This window comes from Anguilla rostrata, chromosome 1, assembly GCF_018555375.3.
Source record: "Anguilla rostrata isolate EN2019 chromosome 1, ASM1855537v3, whole genome shotgun sequence".
NCBI lineage: Eukaryota > Metazoa > Chordata > Actinopteri > Anguilliformes > Anguillidae > Anguilla > Anguilla rostrata.
Window position 1 is genome coordinate 48,692,424 of NC_057933.1, and position 24,938 is coordinate 48,717,361.

Here is a 24,938-nt window from a genome sequence, read left to right on the forward strand (position 1 = left end):
TAAGCCGGTCTCTTTTCGGTCCCCACCCCCCCCCCCCCCCCTTTTAAACACATAATTTCGCTTGTAGGTGTCTGCAAGTTTAAAGTTTGTTTTATGTTTGGTTGTTTGAATGTTATCGCTGAAAGATGCCTTTGCCTACTTGGTCATGCTTGGCTCAAATAATTATTTCTGTTGGATGTTATTCCCGCTGTGCTTTCACCATATTAGCGTGGAATCGTGTGAATGTCTTTTGCTTCAAGCCTAGTGTGTGATGCTCCTATGACTGGATGCAGATGTAGTGACAGACTGTATGCTAGACGGCTGTTCTGTATCATAGGTCAACAGTGGGAATAATGCAGCTGGTCCACTTCATAGCCATTCGGGATGCATTGTCTGCTCCATAGGGCTACTCCATTTGGAATGAGTTTGAAATCTGGGGATTCTTTTCAGTTTAAATCATTATTGCATTTTTATTTTACTTGCTTTTTCTTTGCAATGATGACAGTCAAAGTGGGCAGTGAATGCAAGGGGTTGTGTAGCCAATGACATGTAGGAAGAGGGTTAGGCAGTCATATGTAGAGAGTCAGTTATATGGGGAATTGAACAAGGCACTGTGGTTAACACTCTTTTTTTAGAAGCGTCACATGATCTTTAATGACCCCATCGAGTCAGGGCTTCCGTTTAAGGGCTTTCTACTGCGCAATTTCCCACGTTACTGCCGGGGCGTTTGATATCTATTTGACTATTTTATCATTCTTAAAATTAAATGGCTATGGGGAAAATTGCTGTACTCAAATCATTCGTGCTCTTCGCCCAAAGTACAACTCGGAGGTCGACTGTCATTTTGAACAATGATTTAGTGGTGGGCGGCAGGCGCATTGCTTCTGGTTTATATCTCTTCCAGTCCACCAATCCTGATACATAGTAGCTTTGTTCCATGCAACCAATGAATCATCACGTTAGTTTACTCAGGGGTGCCCCTTTTTGTTCTAGTTAGTCACCCCAACAGCGATGGGTTCGCGCAGCCCGGCCGGAGTCATTGGTCTGCAGCTTCGGCTGGTGCCTGGGCTGTCAGCGTCGCCTGATAGCAGAGAGCGCAGGAAGGCGAAAGCGCCGTCTGTTTAAAAACGGTGGCTTGTCTTGAGCACAGGATAAAGAGGATAAGAAACCGTGACTGAGACTTGCTTCCTGTTTACGGAGAGGAACGAGCAGAGGAAATGGTAAGCGTAAGGCCGTCATCTCCTGAAAGGGACAGGCAGTCGGTAATTAACAAATAATAAGAAAGTCATGAAGAGCCTGAGAGTCTGTACATGATATTATGTGAGGGCCTATGAACGGTTCAACTGTAGCGCTGGTTTAGCCCTGCTTACTTGGTCTTTAAGTGAGAACTTCCAGTTGGTATATCCTAGTGCTAAACGGATGTTGTCTGCTAATAAGTTAATATAATAGTATAATGCACAGTCTGCCAAGAGTAATGGACATATGAGAACCCTTTTCTTCAGGAAAGATGTCAGACTGGGACAAATTTGATAATTGACCGGAAGAACAGTTCATTTGTATCTCTCCAATGATAGTTCAGTCGGCTACTAATTAACACAAACAAATCGATACGGCAAACTCAACTGAGATTTCCTGGGTCTTACTGAGAGGTTTTTATCTGGTGCTGTCCCTGTTGCGGTTTTAACTTTCAGTCCTTCATTCGTCTTATCAGTGTGCTGGATTGGCTTGACAACTGCTAGCCCAGTTGAAGGTCATCATCAGAGAACCGTTTTTGTCCGATTATCCCGTCTGTGAGTGTTGGCTCGCGGTTAGCAGACTAGTGATAAGGTAATGGTGTGTACAAACCCAGTTGCACAACCATTGAGATATGATATGAAGTGGAGTGCTCAAATAGCATTCTTGGTCGCATGTATTTGTGGTCTCTGCTGGGCACTGCATGTTGAAGGAGAGTGTTAATTATTCCCCGGTGAAAAATGTTTGAAAGCACGCGTGCTTATGAACTGAACAACAGTGCTCCAACGCAAATGTTCATAGGCGCCACTTCGCTTTGCTTCCACTCCACCAGGGGACAAATGTTTGGGCATCCCGGCGATCATTGAGCAGGTTTTCTTTGTGCGCGTGAACAGTTTTAATTTTGCACACAACCATTTTTCGGCTACGAATTGCAGTAAAACGGTTCTTATCGACACGGGCGACTCGCCTGAGAGGAGACGCTCGCTGTGGTGACTGGAGTAATTGCCGGTTCTGACATTTCCAAACCCTTCAAATGGGCAGACTTTCGACTGTCTGCCCCGTTGCTCGCGGCAGCAGGAGTGTGCAGTACTGACAGGCTGCCAAAAAACGAAGCCCTGACCTTTATCATTGTCTCAGGTTTGAAAGCTTCACATTCTTCAAAGATGAATACACTTTACCAAACGAGGAAAATACATAAAATGTAAAGCTCTGCAAATCCGCGTGTCCTTTGGAGAGTTTATTTTATTTTCGATAACAGGTAACTGATAACTGAGTGTAAGCATGAAACAGCCCAAACATTGCTGTGCTGTGCGGATAACGGTTGATAAAATTGGATGAAAGCTGTTGCTATTGTTCTGGCCAGCAAGCATTTTTTCAAGCTCTGAATCAAATTATTGCTTGGAAAGAGATTTGATATCGTACCACTTGCTGTTTTTCAAGAACCGCCAAGCTATTCCTTTAAAAGGAGTAAACTGAACAGTTTCTGCAGTCAACCAACCATCACCAGAGAGGCAGTGATGGCTTAGTTATTTCAGCACAGCCTACTTCTCAGCATATCCTACTGAGGAATAATGTGGATGCAGTGATGGAAAAACCTTAGGAAAGAATTGTTCCTTTTCACATGCTGTTTAAATCTACTGTGCACATAAAAATGAAGCACTCCGTTTCTAAGAATGATTTCGTGCTCAGTCAAAACATTAAATATTCATGCAGTGCCCAGTTTATTAAGGACGCATAATTACTTCATTTTCTTTTCTTTTTTTTTGTCATAATAAATTAACTACACAAACAACATTTTAGTTTGAAATATGGGAACATTATGCTATGAGATTTGTCAAATAACAAAACGACAAATTTTCATTTTTGTTTTGAATGTTCATTTGGCAACATTTAGAATAAGATGACTATGCAGCAGCATAGCTTTCGTCCATTAAAATCTATTAATTATGAAATAATATCAATTTAATTTAATTCGTCCAGTAAGTTCAAATGAGGTGTTACATCGTGGTTTGTGTAATGGAAATTTTAATTGCTTTTACTGATTATTGTTTTGCGCTACGGTGTTACAGCAAATTTTGTTTAATTGAAACCTGTGTAAACGATTTTCTCACTGCTATTATGTTAATAAAATGTGCTTGTAAAATTGCCTACGGAGCATTTGGCACTGCTAATGCCGGATTCAGACTGTGGGGCCCATATATAACTGTGCTTTAACACGATGAGCCACCCGTCAGCCCAAGCAAGTTTGCTATTTACCGCAGTACGCATTGGTCACACTCCCTGTGGTAAATGCAAGAGTAATTCATTCATAATTTTATTATGAAATTTAACATTTTACAAACACATTTTTTGTTTGATTTGAAGGCTACCTGACAGTTGCACCATATAGCATTTTTGCAAGTGGTTCAATAAAGGCAGAGCAGAGTTAAATAAAACAATATGTAGGCCTACATATGAATTAGCCTATTCTTGGGACTCAAAATTTACATGTCATGTCATTGACCATTTACTGCCTCACAGAGCCTGTAGTTCTGTAATCCCTTACGCTGCTCGTCTGTGATTCGGCAGGATCGATTTGTATTCATTACATTATATTTGTGTCGCATTTTGGTCTGTTAAGATTACCTAAAATGTGGGTTCTGAGGTGGCGGCAGTAAAGCCATTTACAGCAACTGTAGGCCAGGCTGAGATTTGAGTTTGCAAGTTTAAGGAGGTCTCTGCTGTGAGGAGACTGCAATTTACCTGGCAGGGAGAGCTTAAGTTGGCCAGTGCTGCTGTCATTACTGGGAAGCCCCGTAGTGTTCACCAGGCACCTCTCGGCTACCTGGGAAAGATTACTCTATTCTTTTGACTGCGCCCTCTCTCCTATAGTACTTTGTGGCCTTTAGTGTGGAAAATGGCGACTCATTCATGGGAATGCACATCGAAGGAGTGCACACACTTTAGCTGTCATGCTCCCTGTGCATCAGAGTGGTAAGTGGCTTGGCTGAATGGTAAAATTGGCAATTCCAGCATTTTGACAAGGAAAAGAAATGAGATGGCAGAGTGGGTCTCATGAGGAGTACAGTGTCGCACCATTGCTGTCGTGATGCCAGGGCTGAATGTCGAATGTGACTCAGGTGAACAGCTCCTTCGTCCTTTGGTGAAATCCAAGCTTTCGGTATTCCTCGAGCAGCATCGCTTCTGTTTGCTGAGAAGGACTGGCCACCCTGGAATATGAGCCCCGCCCACCTCAGTGTGGACTTCCCTCTTTGTCCACGCCTCTATCTGTGCGTTTCACGAATAACCGTTTGTGTTGAGTTTTGCGCTCAGGGGCAAGGCGATGGCTTCATGCCATCGCCCTAAGCCAGAAGCTCAATGGGCCCTAAACCTATTTTAGCAATTTAAGCAATTTTTCCCTCCCAAGTAGGCCTACAGATGCCTTGAATTTTTAATAACATTCATTTTTTTCCTTTTTTCTTTTCATTATTTTGGTATCCCTGAAATTAATTTGGCTTATATGAGGCATTAAGGAGCAACATTAAAGGTCATTTAAAGCCTTCCTGCTGATTCAATATTTATACTCCTTATGGCGGTGTTCAGAGTTGCTGCGGGCACGCTGCTCCCGGGCCTGAGAAGACGAATGCTCTTCTCGGGATTTCTGTCGGTCCTTATCCTTTTTTAATTTCTTAAGTCTTTACGTAACTGGATGGATGCCTCTTTCCCCGCCGAGGTCGGAGATATCGGGCGTCTGCGCGAGACCCCGAGGAGCCTGCTGGTGTCCGTTATATCACAGGTTATCTGGGGAGCTTCGTTTTTCCGTGTGCAGCGCAATTAATTAAGCGCAGCTTGAATGCGAACGTACAGGGGGAAAAAAAACATTTGTGCATCCTGTAGCAATGCGTGCATGACGAAGGAACGGCTCTTGTTCTCCTGTGTGGAAATGGCTGGTGTGATTATCTTCGCGTGTCCGGTTTCTAGGTGACTGAGTTCTCCCTGCATCAGCCAGGCAGAAAGACGGGTAATCGAGGGCAGGTAGCTTACATGAAACTGAAAATTTAAAAATAAAACCGAGACTTGCTTATCGATCTAAGCAAGCACATTAGAGGTATGCAGCTGGGTGTAACCGCTCAGTACTGAAAGTGCACTGGTAACCTTTATAAACCTTTCTGAAGGAATGTTTTATTGGTTACCCAGTACATTTCTTGTATTATCATTGTATTCCATCATTAAAATTTTAATCAAGTCCATAAAATAAATAAACAGCTTGCGGGGGCTTTTACAGGTAGTAAAATAAGCAATTGGGCAGTTAGCAGCATTTCTGTCATGTGCCTTGTTATTTTCATTCTGCATTCAGTTGGCTGGATATGTGCAGAATGTACCTGCTTAGTGCACTGCTGTGCGAAGACTTGCTGGCAGTAATCATTGCTCTCAAATTAAGGACAGGAATTCTGCCCCGTCCTTGTAGCCATGGCGATTTGACAGATTTACTAATACGCAGAAAGGCACCAGGGAAGATTCTTCATAAACTGAGGATAGAAAATATGAATGCTTCGCGGAGTGCTCAAAAACCAATCAAGCTACTGTTTTAGGCGTGTAAAAACGTGAAGCAGGATTACACAGTAGATTGACTTTTCAGTTCAATTGAGTGTAAAGACGATCTCATTTCCTCTCACAGACAACTGTGACAGGATAACAGTGAAGCTGCACTGTGGAGTTGGCGTTATCGGCTCAAGGGGTTCGACGAGATCAAGGAGTTAGGCGAGAGTTTCTTATGCATTAGGGGATTTGCGGGAAAGGCAGAAAATGACTACTGAGAGTTATGTCATAGTTCATGAAATTGAAGCAGAATTTTAAATATAAATACTACTAAATACATTTGCTGACTTCTTTATTAAAAATAGTATCCAACTAGCAGTCCTTGTGGCCATGCGTTTTATTTTTTTGTTCTGTCATGCAAGTATGTTGTTTAAAAAATGTATTTTGGTCCCTTTCCGTTTTTGCCTTAGCAGACGCGCGGTTCCTGTCTTTGGCAGACGACAACATCGAAAATGTTTGGTTTGTCTCCGTTCAGATCTGTGGAAAGAGCGCGTTAAGGATGCGGCGCACGCAGAGCGCTAAAGCTGGCCAACTGTAAACACTGTCACCGGATCCTGTCAACATTCTGCGGCCGCGTTGGAAACGCTCGCCGTACAGAAGAGGTCACGGCGGCCAAAGCTGCACAGCGGCGCCCCTTTTAAGAAACCGGGGTGTCAAAAAAAACAAGACGTTTCTCAAATGAATGTGTTTACGAGAGCAGAACCTGGCACTTTTCTGCTGCCTCCACAGCTGCAATTATAGTGCGAGCTTGGTCGTATTACACGGGCAGATTTTGCTCGTGGCTCGTGAGTTGTGTTGGTTTTTGTGGGCGAGGCCCGATGTTCAGTGGATTCTGCGTTAAGTCGTGGTGTTGGCCTGGAACAGAGGCCTCTTATGGCTGCTGAGCTGCTGGCCAGGCTGACCCCTCCCGTCTGCCTTGTTTGCAGATGTTGGGAAAGCCAGGGTTTCTGGACTGGAGCCCACACCTGGAGGGGTTGGGAGGGACCCTGCACAGCTGGAGTCTTGTTTGACTTGTGTTTTTGTTTTCCTTGTTGTTTGTTTTATTCCTTCTCTTGCTCTCTCTCTCTCTCTCTCTCTCCACTTCCTGCTCGTCCAAGGCATCAGTCAGAGGCAATACTTAGACTGCGCAAAACCCCATGTGAAAAACACGCGGCTTTGTTCCCTCTGCTGTAGTTGTTTTAATTCGGACACACCACCCCCCCACCCCAAAAATAAGAAAAAAACAGAACAAATTCTGATTCCGAATGTGCAAGGTGGTGTCTCCGGGAGCTTGTGTTTACTTTTTTGCAGATTTACGAGAGGAATTAAGCTGTGTTTAAGAAACAGAACGGGGAAGAAAGGGACGTGAAAATAAAGGGCGGAGGGGCTCAAAGTGATGTCACTGAGAAAGGCTCGTCACTTTTTTTACATACTGTCCTGGGGTCTGTGTGCTCGCTAAGTAATGTGCATACTGCGGTGTTGGAGAGCTCTGGCCTGCGGTGGATAGCAGTGTTGGTATGGGTGTGTGTAGTTTGGCAGAGGCTCCAGCTGTTGTGCTTCATATATGTCTTCACTTCCTTGACATCTGCGGTTGCATCAAGCCCGAGTACGCCTTGTTCCTCTCCGTGCCCGGACCGTGAGAACCGTGCGCCATGCCGGCTGTCATTTTTCTGGATTTTCTCTTATCTCAGTCGCAGATAACTAAATATAACTCCTGGTGTACTTTCTGGCTGGGCTTCTGGTTTGAATTGTTATTCTTATTCTTTTCAGGGGTGGCAGGGAGATATATTTGAATACTGTCTCTTCCGTTGTGTTTTCCTGCTAAAACCACTGCGCAGAATTACCTATTCAAAACCCAGAACACGCGTGACAGTCGTCATGGAGCATGCATGAGAACTAGCGCCTCGTTCTGTGCCAATTTTATATTTATCCCGGATTCTGAATCTCAAGGTCAGTGCAAGGTCAGAACATCCTGTGAGGCTGAGATGGGGGATCCTTCTTACCATACCATTCCCCAGTATAACTATGGCTAAATAATGACCTCCGTCACCACCTAAGCTAATGTGTGTGTAAAATGGCTGCTCTGGATCACCCAGGTGCATGCAACACATTGGTGGTGGTTTAGGTTAGTTTGCTCCCTTTCACTGTTAAGTGTGTTGTGATTAAAAGCACTATATAAATGCAATGTATTATTATTATTATTATTATTATTGATATAATTATTGGCTGGAGGCTTTCATGACTGATGATGATCCCCAGCCAAACTAATTTTTTATTGTTTTTAAATTTTCTTTATTTTTAGTTTTCTCCTATTTTGAATGTCAAATTTTATGTGCATACCCTGTCCCATCAATGGAACTCAGTAGTGCAGACTAGCATTCGAAAAAGCAGGCAACTGACTTTTCACTCAGAGGTGTGCAGATGGATTGCAGTGCAATAACGCACTGCTTTGGAAGGTCGTGCAGATGGATAGATAGATAGATAGATAGTTGGATAGATGGATGGAACAGTATGTTATAGCTACTCTGCAGCACGGATACAATAATGGACAACAGCAGACGATCCACATATTATCACCGTCCGACGCTGCCTTATCGCCCAGAAGAGTGGCTGAAGCTTTTCCTGCTCGGTTAATGCCACGGCCAATCACACGCAGCCTTCAGTTGGCATTGGCACGGTCCAACTTCAGTTCCCCATCGTGGGACTCATTGCCCACACAAACGGCTTGTGATTTAGCTGGACGCGCTTGCCAGAAGTCCCGCTACGTTCGCCTCTCATGTTGGGCAGTGCAATTAATAGCGCTATTCTATTTGTGGCGCATGCTTTCTACGAGCACCATGTTCCACAGAAAACAGCACCACTGAGCCTTCCCCTGGGGGAGCTAAAAATGACTAAGAGGCTCTGCAGGGGGCCCAAGTCGAGACCAAAAGAAAACGAGACGCCAGCACATAAAATGGCACTTTTAATTTCAGTCTGGAACATGAAGGGCCTGTAAAGCCGCTCTCTGACTGTGGGCTGTGTTTGAGAGAGCAAGAAAGCAGACGTGGAATCCCCACGGATTTCCTTCTCATCTGTCACAATTCATTGTTTCAGCAACATCGCAATCGAAATCCCTCTTTGTCCGGCTACGTTGTGCGTTGAGAGCCGTATAATGCGATCCGTCGCGATAGACGTCCTGCCTCACGGCGAAGCACGGGCTCCGTTATTGGGCGTAATGGCCTGGACCAGACAGAGCCTGGCCGCATCCCGAGACAATGGACGAGCAAATTGAATTTTATTTTTAATATTCCTTTCTCTGGTACTGAAATATGGCCTCGCCGTCGCCATTGTGCTAAATCACAATACATGTCAAATGGTCAAATAAATGCTTTATCATAATGCGCCTCTGTGAGTGCGTGTTAAAGCAAATTGGCACATCTTCCATCTCTGCGAATCTGTCTTGCGGATTTGTTAAATTAATACACTTCCTGCATTGGATAATGCAGTGGGGAGTGAACATGTCAAATTACTATCTTTGACGTCTTCCAGGCTGATGAGCCCAGGCCGATGTTACATCAGCTTTGACAGAATTATTACGTTTTGTTAGCGGGATAAAAGCTAAAGAAGATGGATACATGTTGGAGGCTTCAATGGTGTCATTTGTCACGTTGCCATTTACGTTTGGAATGCGATGGTGCATTTAGGCTACATTAAAAATCTATTAAAATCCCTCTCCAGCCAAGGGCATTCCAACTTCACCATAAAGAAAACAAATAGTATGATATAATATTATTGACTTGACATATTGCGTCATTTTAAGTGTTGATACAATATGTCATGTCGGTGCCATTTTTGATAATGCATGCTTGCTTGTTTTGCTGCTGTGGTCATTGGAGTGTTGTCTGGGCATCATGCCATTATTTTTGCCCTTGTGACAAACCCTGAGGTGACGGTACCCAAAGACCTCCCTCTGAACTATGGATTTGACAATAGCTCCCCTTAGGTTTACCTTCTTTGTATCTATAGTCTAAATAGAGGTTGGTAAAATTGTAGAATCTAAGACTCTTCATCTCTGCAATTCTTTGTCTGGGGTTTGCTTCCTGCTCTTAAACATAGTTGAGAGAACCATTTGATCAAGAGAACGGTGGGGAAAAGAACTCTGTGGGGCTCATGTTAAGAAAAATACATGAAAACTTGTTGGAACTCGACTGTAGAAATGACAATGATATTGTTCAGTATGAGTGCAGTATGGGGTGCATAAGAGCCTTAGAATCTCTAGCGTAGTTTTTGAGGTCTCTTCAGCAGTTGTCTGGTCTCACATTGCTTTGGATTCGTGATTTTTACATTTATTTTACATACATTTGATTTTCAAGAGAGATGATGATGATTTCCGTGCTTCCTTCAAAGTCATCAATGAGTTCCTGATTAAATGGGAGAATTTAGTTAGAGGTTTGCTAAAAGGGGTTAAAAGCTCTTTGAACATCAGCGTCTCATGTAGCATGATGAATATTCTATTCTGCACTTCCCAGATGTTTATAAAGAGAGGGTTCATTATTTGAGGGATGAAAAGGCTAACATTTTAACCCAGGAAGGGATGGTAGGCCTTTGATATCAGAATGTTTGCATTGTAGGCCTAATCATAATACTACTAGCCTACTACTACTAGGCCTAATACTACTATTACTAATAGTAATAATAATAACAGTAATAACAACAACAGTTGTAATAATAATAATAATAATAATTCCTGACATTTTTATTGTGCTTTTCTCGAAACTGAAAGTTCTTTTTGCAGTGTTGAGGGGGAAACTCACCTCAGCCACTACCAATGTGTAGCAGCTACCTGGGTGATGCACGGCAGCCATTTTACGCTAGAATGCTCGCCACACATCAGCTGAGGTGGAGTGGGAGCAAACAGTTTTTTGGCAATTAAACTGGGGGATGATTAGGTGGCAGGATTGTGAAAGCCAGGTTGGGAATTGGGCCAGGACGCCGGGGAACCCCCTACTGTCTGCGGTCAGTGTCATGGGATATGTCTTTTTAAAACAGTAGTGAGTCACTATGTCACGTCCATTTCGATTAGATCCCCATAACGCTGTTGAATAGTCTACACACTGACGCGTAGCATGTGACTGGAATTTGAGTGTTGTACTCAGTTAACACGGGAAAAGCGTTTTTATGCCTCCGATGCCATTAGCCAGTGGTGGTAGCTGCTCGCTTCACGGTTTATTTTTAGCAGTTCAATGACATTTCAAAGCATGTTTTTTTGTGTGTATGGAAGCAGGAGATGTGTTGAGTGCATGTGCACGTTTGGAAATGCGTCAAAAAAATTGACGTTCTCGTGTAGGCTGCTCTCAGTAGCCCTCACCATATATGGTAAAACGCTGGCTTCCCAAGACCTCCTCCCTTACTGACAGCGAGTTTAAACTTCAACCATCATTTTAAACCACCAGGGTAGCACAAGCTGTCACCGTGTCGCCCCCAGGTAAGTTGAAGGGAGCTGGAATGACACGTTGACAATACTGACTGCTGCGTTTTATAGCGACCGCTTTTGCCATCGGGGTCTTGCCGAGAATAATCTGTGTTTACGGAAACCTTGCCCTTTGAATTCATAAATTGCCTAAATACAAATCTGCATGCTCTAAATCAGTTGATCCCAAACCTTGCTTGCCTGTGACCCAAGCGTAACTCGTTTTCAAATATGAAATGGTTTTTATCCTATGTGAAATATCCATTGCTCTGCATGTAACCTGTGCAGTATTTCATCTGACTGATTGAATTCTTATGGAAAGCATATAGCATAGCTGTACTTGGACATAATGTAGTTCACCTTTGTCCCTTTTGGGGCCCAGCAGTAAGTCCTGACCCACAGTTTGGGAAGCCCTGGTCCTAGGTGACCTTTTGTATTCGGTAGCGTCACTAGCCTTATTCCAGTGAGGCTGGTCTGCCCGTCGCTGGTCCACACAGCCCCTGCCAGCTCAGTCTCATGTGGACAAAGCCCTCGCCTGTCCTCCTCCCCACCTACTCTGTTAGCTGCCAAACTACAATATACTGCATTCTAAACAAAGGTGGTCAACCTAAACGTCAGTCGTATCCAGACATTTCTATTGTTTGCTGATGAATTGGATTTTTAAAAATGGCTTTATCATTTTTAAACCAAGACAATGGCTTATAGCCTTATTGTTATATAGCTTATGATTTATAGCTTTTATAGCATGTTTTTCAAATACATAAATTTCTTTCAAAACAAGACATAGCCATTCTAATGTACATTTGGTGTGGGAAACATGGCAGGAATCCAGTCATTTGATATGTAGTCCTTTTCTGGCTGTGGTCCCATGGCCAGTTTCAGTGGAGCCTCTTTCTTTGACTGATTCAGCCGGGCAATGCTATGCTTCGCCTGAGCGAAAGAAAATAAAAATCCAAAGTGAAGTAGAGTGTCCGTAGTGATTGGACAGGCCGGAGGATGTTCCTGCCCGAGTGCTGAGTGACACGGCTGTAGCCGGCTCTTCCGCTCGCGGCTGGAAGGCCGCGGGGGGGGCGGCCCGCTAAGCGTCACACCTGCGTAAACGGGTCCCGAGGGCGCCGTCGTACCCGAGAGCCGCTGCCGGGAGGTGCTGGGAAGGGTCATCCCAGCGCGCGGAGGGATGGGCCTCCGCCAGCGGCTTGGGGGGGGGAAAAGGCCTGCGCGGGGCTCGCCAACGCTCAGGAAGGGGGCGAGGGGGGGACTGGAGCGGGGGCGAGGAGGGGGGAGCGGGGCTGTGAGATGCAGCTTTGTTCCAATATTCGGGTTTCATTTTCCTGCTGTCAGTTTCCTGTATGTCAGCTCTCTTGAAATACGCAGAAGTTTGTTTCAGATATTCTGTCCGGCTCTTTCAGTATTACACTGGCTTTGAAGGCTTGCACCTTCTGTGTGTGTGTGTGTGTGTGTGTGTGTTCGCGGCTGCGCGCACACATGTGCACGTGTGTGTGTGTGTCCGTGTGCATGCGTTTGTGTGTGACTGCACTCAGTGAAAAAGTGTGACCGCGTGGAAAAACAGCATGGTGGAATCAGTTGGTATATTGCGAGTAACTGGACTGTTTTTCTGTGAGGGTTATTTTCTCATCAGGGTATAGTAAGGTGGTACCCGACGACTGTCGGTGCTAGTAAAGTGCCTGGCTGTTAAGTACAGTTGCTTTTATGATTAATTTGTGCCCGTCCGAAGACTGAGGCAATCACTCTTGGAATTGAACTGATCAATCTTTATTGAGAGGCCCCATTCTGCCTGTGTTTATGTGCTGAGGTCGTTCCCTGGGCTTCCACGGCCTACTGTAATGAAGATTTAAGGTCTCTCTTATTGACGATGTCTGAGTGTCTGCCCGTCGGCAGCGCTTCTCTGTTGCTTCAGCACGTAGCCGGGCTGAGGAGCCTCGTTGGCACTTTAAATGGAAGGGCTGCCTCGGAACGAAAATGGAGAATCGCTTCTAGTCAGCGGGTGTACATTACACGCCAGCGGCTTCGCTTCAATTCAGCATATTACAGTTTGTATATGTGTATGTGTTCAGTATATTCACCTGTCTGAGAGTATGGCAGTTTTATAAGTGGGAAATGATACGCTGTAGCAGTAAAATACATGGTTCAGCCTTGTCGGTTCTCAGAAACAGTCTCAGAGGAAGGGCAGACAAACGAGCACCGAGCCGCTGAGATGATGAAACCGGATGTAACAAAGGGGGTCTGAGCGGAGCGCGTTAGGGCTAAAGGAGGGCTAAACGAGCCCTGTTTCGCACCCATGCCGGTCCGAGGCGATTACTGCTTCAGAGGATGACATCACGGTCATTAAAGAGGTACACGTGTAAACTAACGGAAGGGGTTGGGTACCGAAGGTCCGCCGGGACCTCGATCCGTCAGTCAGAGTCTCCCTGGAGACGCCGCGCAATCCCAGCCAATCACTGAACTGCGTTACCATCTCAATTAGCCTGGCCCTCGCCGTTCCGGGAGCACTAGACGCCAGTCATTTCCTCCAATAAAGGAAATTGATATCATTGAGCTGCTTAGCTATAATTATTAAAATATTTGTTGTGATTTGTTCTTCCAACTGTTTGCATTTCATATGCAGGATGCATATGCTCGAATGTGACACAGTGTAATGACAGCCACACAGAACTGCTGTTCATGACATTTGGAAGAGATGAGCAGAACTTGAACTTGAACAGTACGGTGCTGTCTTTGGCACACGGACAAAGGCGGGCTTTCAGGCCTCAGGTACCTCCATAAGCTGCATGCGTATTAGAACCCCCCCCCCTCCCTCTGCTGGACTATTTACCCTCACCTCTTTCATGTTAATAACAGCGCTTGATTCAGTGGCTTCCCCGGCGGTGCAAATTACACGTACATTTACATGAGTTATGGCTCGCTTTTCTCTCCAGTGAGGATTTTTGTTCTCCAGGAAAAAGTACAACCTTGTGAGCGGAAACCTAATTAGCGCCTTCAGTGAGGCGCCGGGGTCTGCCGGTCGGCGTTCTCTCGACAGCCCCGATTCGGGTTTTGTCGTTTCTCGTCTCCTGGAGGATGGACGGGACGAGTTCGTTCTCCGTCAGCGAGAGAGCCCCCGGCAGCCCCGGCGCTTTCTCGGGCGGAGAACGGGGGAAAAAGGTGGTGCTGCTTCTTTCCAAAAGGCCCTTGGTTCGTGCTCCGTGTGCAGCAATGTTTCAAGAGCCTTGAGAGAGAAGGGCCAGTTCCAGAGGAGGCCCGAAACGGCCTCCTGGCAGTGTGAGAGTGAGAAGGGAGGCGTCTCAGTGCGTCTCTTCGCTTTGTTTGTTTTGTTTCTGCTTTGAGTTACGCTGTGGTTTTTGATGAATGCTGTACGATGTCGGAGACGTTAACCAAACATGTTCAGGCGCTGAGCGGAGCGTGCGCCACAAGCCCATAACAATCTTCTGCTCGCGTTTGCCATTAGGTGAATGGGGCAGATGACAATTTATGATTCATTCTGTTGTACCTTTCCTCACATACTGTCGCAGATGTTGCGCTATTACAAGAGGAGAGCTTTTCCCATACCAGAGGAGATGCACAACCCTCATCTCTCTCCAATGTTTTCATTCCGCCCTGACCATTTCGGCATCTGATTCAGCTTGCGGTTTGGACTGAATTGAATTACCCCTCCCAGTTGTGAGAGAGCTGGTGATCTGAGCTGGAGAATGTGCTAGAAAATGATTCTGTAACGCTGCTGTGAACAAAAGAAGCCTCTAGCCGGTTACACCCCGGTGTGGGTGTCTCGGTTGTGAGTTTTCACACTCACGTTTAACAGACAGCCATATATAGCTGCATGAATTATGTAGTCCAATCCCAGAAGGCCCGGCTCGTACGCATGCAGCGCATCCATGGAACTTTGCCAAGGCAAGTGTGATGGAATTACTATGCTAAGGAAGTCTGCACTACAGTTTCCAGACTTTTACCTAGTGGGCTCGAGCCTGTCTTTTTGAATCTAAGGCAAAAAGTCATTTTTAATTAACTGGGTAAATAGCACGGTGATTGGCACATCCCTCAGACGTAAAACTTAAACATGTCAGCGGATTTTCTTGCGCATGAATGGGGAGGTAATCAGACTTTGTTTTAAAAAGCAATTATTCTGAGCACAGTACATAGGCTGTGAGATGAAGGATATTGAGGGGGTAGAACTGCTATGAATAAAATATTAGCACGCTGTTTAATGTTTCTGTTAAAGTGGAAAGAGATGCCTCCTGGAACCCGAGGAAGAAAAAGTAAGGCCATTTGCTGAAGAGTGACTGTCTTCTCCTCTGCTTTCTCCCCAGGGAGCATGCGTGTGTGACGGGCGTCTGTGGTGGGATCTGTCAGGCCCCTCCCCTTGTTGGAGCCCCTTCACACCTGGACTGGAGACCCCATTTCTCAGTCCCAGTGGCATCAACTTGTACAGGTATGGCAGGTTTCAGTATTCCCTTTTTTGCTTGTATTCAGGCCTCATCCCAGAGTGAACGTTCGGATGAATGCACTTTCCTAGACTCGAGGAGGCAGCAGAAAATTGAGCATGCAATTATGCCTCATTGGTGGCTGAATTTTACCTTTTCAAGGTCGCACAGACCTCGATCTGAATCTAAATGAGAATGTCATCGAGAAAGTGCCCCACATTAGGAGAAAGGCCATGTTAAAGAACTTGTCCTGTGCGGGTAAAAATCTAGGAAAGTGGTCCAAAATAGTCTAATTTTAAGACCTCACTGTGGGAGTCTGTACACTGTAGCATTTTGAGAAGTCACTGCAGCTGTGGTGCCAAGGTCATTAGAGCTACTATTTTAACTCCCTTCAGTGTCATTTTGTTTCTGTTTCGGTCAAACTAAATTATGTTATGTTGAATTTGTTGGAGCGGTTTGAGGTGAATGTGGATTAATTATGTCTCATTACAAAATCCTTGGACATAGATTGTTTCTGGTAATAGGCCTTGCTAAGCATTTCTTTCTAACTGACAAGACCTTACTGTTTTGTACACGGACTCTGTACTCATTTACTGGCTGATTGGGATGCAGGTGCTGTGTCATCTTTCTATCTTTCTCTCTTTCCATGTGACTTCTGTTTACATAATTTACAGTTTAGTGGGGGGCGCAATCGCAGGGCAAACTTCAGCAAATTCACTGTGGTATTTGCTCTGTACTGTATGAAGATAATTCCTATTCTGACCCCTGCAGTTTACTCTCCCAGTCAATTAATGTAGATACTGAAGGACTGTACCCAGAAACGATCGTTGCTTAGCCACCTGAAGCCTCCTGTCAGTGCTGCGTCCAGATTGTGGCACCAGTGGAGAGAAAGCTGTTGGCGCACGCTCATGAATTATGCATTTTTGCGTTTTGTTGCATTAACCCACCTACAGCTGGTTTAAACTGAGCGTGGAGAGATGGTGGTGCTTTGGAGAGCCTACCCAGGGCATTTTGAGATGAGAATGAGGATGACTGTACTGCTGTTGATGAGAACCAGGAAGGTTGCGCTGCCATTTTTATTCAAAAGCAGATAAGAAATCGATTTGCAAAGAAAACTAAAAAAAAAGGCGGTGATCCTGAACTCAGCTGCTTGGCAAGTATCAGCCTTTTATAAGTCCTCCACCCAAATTCCTCAGTTATTTCCTCACTTTTCTGTTGGTCTTGCATTTAAGGCTCACACAGCTAAATAAGATTAGCATTTTAATTAACACCAAAGAAGCAGCACGGTTAAATTGATTTTAAACTGAATTTTACCCCGTTTTTGTCTTTTTCGCAAGCTAAACTCTCTAGCTCAGCGAGAAGGAAGAGAACGCTGCAAGTAAGACAGAACCTTGGGAATACTTGCCGGCGGATTGTTCACATACAGTAATTGACACGCTCGTTCATCAAGCGAAATATTTGGTTAAAACGCTCCTCATAGATCCTGCCCTAAAAGCTGACGTGGCGCACACAGGAATGTTCCTTTCGCCTGCACTGCGTTTGAAAGACGGTTCCAAAAACACGCGTAAACCTTAGCGTGAGGACAGTCCTGGGGCGTCTGTCTGCGGGGCTGGGGCCGGCCTGGCCCCCCCGCCCCGGCGGCGTGATGGGTTTCTCAGCTGTGCGGAGTGCGGGCCGGGGCGTCTCTCGGAGGGAGCGGGGGGGCGATAGCGGGGGCGGCGGGGGCGTTGGGGTTCACTTGTGCGCATTTATTCAACCAGAGGCATGCCCAGAATGCGGCCATGTCGAAGGGAAAGGGTGCTTTGCGAGACCATTGCGAGAAAATAAATCGCAGCAGCCCCCCTTTCACTAAACAAACGAGGGAAGCCGTTCCCAGACTGCCCCTCTCCTGCGCTGGCGGTAATGCTTATTGATTTACGTCGCTCTGCAAAACGCTCGGTTGATTGTGAATTGAAGTTTTTAATTTCACTCGACGTCTGCGCGAAGCTTGGCATTGGTAATCTGTGCGTGCGTGCACGTGCGTGTGTGTGTGTGTGTGTGTGTGTGTGTGTGTTTGCTTTTGTGAGCAGTTTGTCTTTTCCTCAGGCTTCGTGTGAGAGTCAGGATTCTCAGCACGGACATCAGTGCGTCTGCACGTTATCCTGATCAGCTCTCGGCCCCATTTCCATGCCTGGCCCTGTCTCAAGGGCTGTGTTTCTCCAGCTGAACGGCCCCAATCCCTAGAGAGAAATCAGTGGCAGAGGGGGAGGGGAACAGGAAGTTATTGAAGCATCAGCAGCCCTGGAGTTTCATGGGGGGTTGAGTTATTTTCCATTCTGTGTTCCGAAAAACCACATGTAGTGCTAGTGTGTCGTTTACTCTTGATACCTAATGCATAGGATAATAACCTGACGGTGATCGTTTGATTTGTCCTAGAACAAGCAAAACCAAGTTCTGTTTGGTCCATTTTGTGACCATCGTGGTTCAGTTTTGCTTAGACTGGTGTCACTATTTTTCAGCTAAACATCCAGCAGCTAAACATGGCTGAGCTAGCCATTGCTTTGTGCCTGCAAACAGTTAAAAACTATTCAGGACCAGGTTACTAAAGGATTGCCATGCAAAAGCAGTTGCTACAATGTTGAAATATCTACATTGGATTTACTAAATGGTCGCAGTGAGTCAAAATTGGGATGTAATGATGTTACCCTGAAACTTTTCTTTCGATGCATAGTTAAATGTGTTTGTTCTTGTGCCTGGAGTGAAGGTGCTAAAACAAAGTGAAGATGATCTAAATTAGGACAATGAAATATTCTGTTTAATTTACTAAAAGCGGGCATTAATTGTGACTCCCCTCTTTGTGTGAGAATTTTTAGAACTTCTGAAAGCAGGTGATAATTTGTCTGTGCTGATATAGCCTGTAGCTCACACACAGGATAAGGGTATCGGACTGTCTGCACATCCTCAACAGTCAAATCAGTTTCCCTCGCGGGCTCCATGGGGTGGAGATGAACAAATGCACCCTCTGATGCGTTATGTTCTGGATTTAAAATATGTTTCACACATTTTTCTACTAAGTACTTTTATTTTCGGATATAATATGAAATTATATTTGTTTTATTGAAATGACGCGAAACTTCGGTTGAAGTTGAAGTTGAAGTTATCAGCTCGCTGTATTCAGACCACTTAAACAATTGTTCTGTGTATGCGAATGTTGCTGCGTTGCGATTGTTTCCTTAGTAAATCTGGCCCTATGACTTCAACCATACTTCTCACACACCTGTATTTAAGTTGTAGCAGCCAATTCCCCTATTTATACACACTTGGAATCCAATTAAAGCCCCTGTCTGAAGCTTGAAATAAATACCCAGGTCTCACACACAGACTGGAATCGTCTGTCACTGCAGTGATGCTGTAGATAATTATTCAGGGAGAACGGCTGCTGAATGGGAGGAACTGGGCCCAGAATAAACCAAAGCAAACGCGACACAGCGCTCACTTTTACATTCGCTCCGGCAGAAGATCCCGGGGCTGCTTATCAAGATCCCAGGATGGTATTAGAAAATGCCCGTGCCTACATTTTCCCAAAAATAATGTTCCGCTGTCAGCCCTGTACTGTACGCCCTGCACGATTGGTTGAGAATTTCACTTCCGCTGATGCAATGCGCCACTTTTTTTATTATGTCTCTTGAACACTGTGGCAGAAATGGAACTGAAAGCAGAAAGGAAGTCTCTCACTTCCTGTTTAAGTCTTAGAACCTGCTACGGTCACAAATAAAGACTATAGAATAATAAGAATTTTAATATTTTTAACTCTTCAAAAGTAACAGCAGGGGGGAAAATGTACTTACTGAAGGTAATCTTTAACACGCCTAACCTACCAAAAAAAAAAAGCTCACAGGATTTGTTGCAACGCCTGGTTTTAACATGAACTGTGAAATGTACAGTCCAGTTAACTTCCCCAACCTTGCTCTGAAATAAAAATAACCTTGACCACAGCTCAAGCTTTTCCTGTCTGGATATTACGGATAGTGCAAAGAAAATGCTTTCCTTTGTCTTCAGACTCCGTACATCATGATTTTATTACCTTGGTCAGTCCATTCCCCGTGGTAAATGTATTGACTGTAAATTAATGTCTATCTATTTTTTAGAGCAACTAAAGTGAAGCACCATACTCATTTACCACCTCTTAAAAGACAAGAGTTCTCACATTCTCCAAACCAGTGGCTCCTAACTTGAAGTACCCATATCCAGACTTACCTCCCACTCAGTATTATAACATTGCAACACAAACCACCTGACTCTTTCAGGTGAGAGGTGCAGGGTGAAGCCGCATTCACTGTGCATTGATTGCAGTACAGTGTGGTTTAAAATCATGATTCACTGTTAGGCCACGCATTCAGCCATCAGCTATACAACATTTGTAATGGATATTGTTAGTTAAAAAATGAATTAATGAATGGTAAATAAAAACAAAAATTATGACAGTGGAGCATTATAGAACCTCTGAATTGTTTGAGACCGTAGGTTTTGATAATAATAAAAGATTTTAAAATAATATATTTACTTATGTATATATACTTACATATATATACTTAAAAAAAAATATATATATATATATACATACACTCACCGGCCACTTCATTAGGTCCACCTGTTCAACTGCAAACTGCACCCGTTAACGCAAATATCTAATCAGCCAATCACGTGGCAGCAACTAAATGCATTTAGGCATGTAGACATGGTCAAGACGGGTCTGCTGAAGTTCAAACCAAGCATCAGAATGGGGAAGTACGGTGATTTAAGTGACTTTGAACGTGGCATGGCTGTTGGTGCCAGACCGGCTGGTTTGAGTATTTCAGAAACTGCTGATCTTCTGGGATTTTCACGCACAACCATCTCTAGGGTTTATAGAGAATGGTCCAAAAAAGAGAAAATATCCAGTGAGCAGCAGTTCTCTGGGCGAAAATGCCTTGTTGATGGCAGCGGTCAGAGGAGAATGGCCAGACTGGTTAAAATCAACAGTTAGGACTCAATTCACCATCAGTTACAACAGAGGTATTGTCAGTAAGAGCATTCTGAATGGGAAATCAAACCTTGATGCAGTGGAGCATTATAGACCAGAAGTTACACCGGGTGAAATAATGTCAACATAATAATGTGCTTATGTATGTTAATATATATACTTAATATATATATATATATAATTTTTTAAACCCTAATTTCTGACGCCTAACTGCCCCCTGTAGGTTCTACTCCCTTGGTTTACGAACCAAACCTCAGAACTCCCAGATAGATGGGGGTTGGATCCCATTCAAGCTGCATCTCTTAAGGATTTTACTTCTTTTGCAAGAAAGCGAGAAAACAGATGGTTGAGCAATGAGTGCATAGAGGGACGTGGGAAGGCTGAGTGGCTCCCGACTTGTCTGCTGGTTACATGGTGCGCTCCAAATGACTTCGGTCGCATCAGGAAGCAGCTGCTAATGTGTCACTGAGCACTGAGTTTTTGGAGGCTGCCTTAACAATATGGAAGCCACTGTGACAGTGCCAGGATTCGCATCACCAGTGAGGTAACAAACAATTCAAAAGAAATGACCATCCAAGAAGAAGTAAAGTTGTTTCACTGCCATTGAAATAGACTGAGGATTTTTCACAAGTGATTTTTGAGTGCATTTGTCCTCTAAGAAAATAACACTATATTGTTTTGACTGTTAATGTAGCTGACATTTAAAGATAAGATTAGCTTGTGCAAGACACATGCGCATGTGGACGCGTACGCAAGTTCACATGCGTATGTAAAGAAGAGTTTATTCATATGAAATTGAACACTTGAACACAAATGAAAAAGACACCCGGTTTCCACTGAGGCATTGTCCGGACATTAATTAGATTGTGCTCAAATTCCGGCAGCTCTTCAGCGAGGGGGTGTGGATGCACAGTGACAGTGATAAGTTGAACTTTTGCTTGTGGAGGTGGTTTGACGCTCCCAATTTTCGGCAGAAGCTGCCACATCTCCTTCCGAAGGGGAGCCTTCCATCAGAAATGCCTCCAGTTGAGTTTCCTTGCTCTCTGTCTGTCATCCGCGATCAGTACGATTCCATCTTTTCCCCTTGATGTCAGTCAGCCTACGTGCTGATCCATAATTCATCGAAGCCATGGAATACTTCTCTAAGCTTAAAACACGAGAGGAGGTTGTGTTAAGGAATTGAGCCGAGACATGATTTCTTTATGCTGCTGATGGCAGTTATAGCTGGGACCATGCTTGGTGACGGGATTGGGTGATGGTTTCGAAAAGGTTCAGTAAAAGTACAAACCTTATAGCACTACAACAACCGCTGGCAGTTAGTACAGATTTACATGTAGGTTCCTGAAAAACAGATTAGCTCAGTACAGTAGTACTAATGTTTCGTCCAATGTGAGAGGCTAAATTAAAAAATGTAATGATATTTTATAGTTAAGTTTCCTGCAGGATCTGTTGCTGTATTTTGTGTTGTAGTTCAGATAGATGCAGTTTTAAGGCTTCTAAATTGCATTTCGTTGTACTGATAGTATTAAATCCCTGCATATTTTATTTCTAGAGAAAGTTCTTTGGAAACCCCGAAGGTAAAGTTCCTTATGCGAACACGATAAATCTTAAAGAACTGCAATGGAGATATTGGAGAAGGACCATAATTAACTTTATTTGACAACCAATTACCAACTGGTTGTGTAATTGGTCAAAAAACCTCAGTAGCTGAAGCTTTGTGCATGAAGAAGTCTAGTTCAGGAAGCTGGTTTCCTTGAAACTAAGCAGCAGTAATAACTGCTCATATGATCTGTTATATCAATGCCAACACACCAAGGAAACATTTTATGTCAGAGCATCATAAGTTGTGTCTGATTGCTCAGTCAGTAGCAAACATGTCTGCCCTTATGCTGCCTGGTTGCGGCACACATTTATAGTGTGCTAAATCCAGCTCTGTGTTTACATCTCCACTGCACAGCTTGAGCTTGCTGCAAATGCAATGTAATTTAATTGCTACAATATGTGCAGTTTGTTTCATCAATGCCATTTTCACCTGCCCCCAGGATATTTCTTCGGTGATAGCCCTGGGGATCCATGAATGAGGTGTAGGTGTAGGTTAATTTACAGGTGCGATGTCAGTTATGGAATGACAAAACATGGTGCAACCTTATTCCTTCATGCCATTTTTTACTACGTAATACTGAACGTGGTGTAAAATGTTTTAAAAAGATATATAATGGAGTGAGCGGTATGTAGAAATATATTTAAATGCAGCAGAGTTTGCTGTTTCTTGTATTTTCAGTCTTTATGAGCATAAAGTGGATCTTTCTGAGCATACGGTCCATAAAACCTTAAGTCTTGTTTAATTACATTGCATTTGCCCTTAAAGTGGCCAACTACATTCAAATATTTTTTTCTTAAGAGAATATGATCTTCTCTTGAAGTTGTACATTTTCCTAACATAATGTCACACTAGGAAAGGCAATCTCAGTCCGTCCAAATTTAGCTTGGAGCAGTCAGAAAATCTACTTCTTAAAAAAAAGAAGCTTGCCACAGCACAGTTCACAGCCATGAAGGAGGTCTTTGTGGCAGGAACATTGCTTGTCTGATGTGTGCCCTAATAGCAGTGAAAGAGTGAAAGGAAGGCTAAGTAAAGGGCTTATTATGTATTAATCTCTGTCCCTATATCGTGAATGAGAATTAATATCACAAATGTTAAATTTGTTTGGTAACACAGACCAGCGAGAAGCATGAGGACTGAATGAATGAATCCCATACATTTGAATTGATGGAACTGAAGGAAAAAGAGACTCCACTGGGAACCTGTGGAAGTGGCTAGACAGTGTTGGACAACGGGTCACCCTGGAGCAGCCAGTTCCCTCTGCGCTCTCTGCCTGTTTGTCACCTGGATGTAGAATGCATTGTCTGGGCTCACTGCAGTGCATCGCCGGTTCGCCCTCTAATCGCTATTCTCAGTGGTGCGTGTGTAGAACATGAACCTGTGCCCTGTAATTAGAGTGGTGCGGCTATTCCTCACCCCTGTCTGTGAGTTTGGGGTTCTCGGCTCTCCCTCTCCCCTGCTCTTCCATCTGCTCTCCGTGCCGTCCGCTGCGGTAACGGAGGTGACGCGGAGATCAATGGAGCAGTCAGGTCTGGCTCCCCGTCGGGCCCTGGCTGGCACCCGGCCCTGGTGCCGAGCTGCTCCGAACAGCTGTTGTTTACCTCGTTTTTCCCTGCCGGATTCACGTGAAGCTCTGGATCAGTGGACGACCCGTGAGTTTCGTCCCAATTACTGCAGCCCATGAGGCGCACAACAGTGGCCTGACCGGATCTGCTTCAACCCCCGTGTCATGTGCGAAGGGGGTTGACACTACCCTAGAAACTATGGTCCACAGTCTTACTGATTTTTCTCCTACCTCCATTTTTTAAAAATGCCCCCTCTTGTTTTTTTTGTGGATAATTGGTGACTGTGTTTGCTGGTCATTTGGAGCTCGTCTTGCGGTGCGGGAGTGGAGAAGGGGACGGTATGAGTTTGGGCCTGAGAAGAGAGGCCAGAGCAGAGCATTTACACCTGGGCAGGGCAGACGGAGACATTTGTGTTAACCAGCTATTGTTTTTCAACTATGGAAAAACGGGCAAAAGCACCTGGGATCTTACTGTACAATGGAAAATAAATAGTGCAGTCATCCCTGCCTTGCTTTGGGAAATGTATGTCAAGTGCTGAAGATCGATACCTGGAAAGATTCGCAATAACTTGTTTTTTTTTTGGACTGGCACAAAAACAAAAGATTCAAAACAATCTGCCAGCATGATAAACGTGAACTTTGTTTGCATCGAAAATAGTCAAACAAGTTGGTGAAAAAAAGTCCTTGTGCTTTGCTACTCGTAAATTATGTTTTGAGTGTACTGTTCTTTGAAGTTATTTTTTGCCTGCGTAAGGAAATGCCGACTGTGCCATGACCGCTAACTGACAAACAATTGGAATTTGCAAACCCTGGTAGCATTCACCTAATTAAACACACCTTTTACAGACAATAGCACGTTGTTTGTAGCTTCTTTTCGGCATTAAGTGCTTATATGCACGGTGAAGCTGCGTGGTTCTTCCACTGGATAGGTACACATCTTTTATTTACAGATTTACCTCAAATCATGTGAATTGGCAATGACCATTACTGAACCCTGCAAAGATATTTTTTGGTTGCCTGGCGAAATGACGTGATGTGGACTGGCCTGACCCAACCATTCACGCATCAGGAATCACGGCACATGCTGTTAACATGGCTCCCGGGGACCGCACGGAAGA

The 24,938-nt window shown here is 44.4% G+C and overlaps 1 protein-coding gene across 1 annotated transcript in view; it reads left to right on the forward strand.

Moving 5' to 3' along the window:
• Window positions 1-24,938, forward strand: part of LOC135257153 (polypeptide N-acetylgalactosaminyltransferase 1-like) — a 90,808-nt gene that overhangs the window by 22,632 nt on the left and 43,238 nt on the right. The window contains exon 2 of the mRNA XM_064339617.1: window positions 15,541-15,662. The gene's annotated coding sequence lies outside the window, so the exon portion shown is untranslated. The remainder of the gene's footprint in view (window positions 1-15,540; window positions 15,663-24,938) is intronic.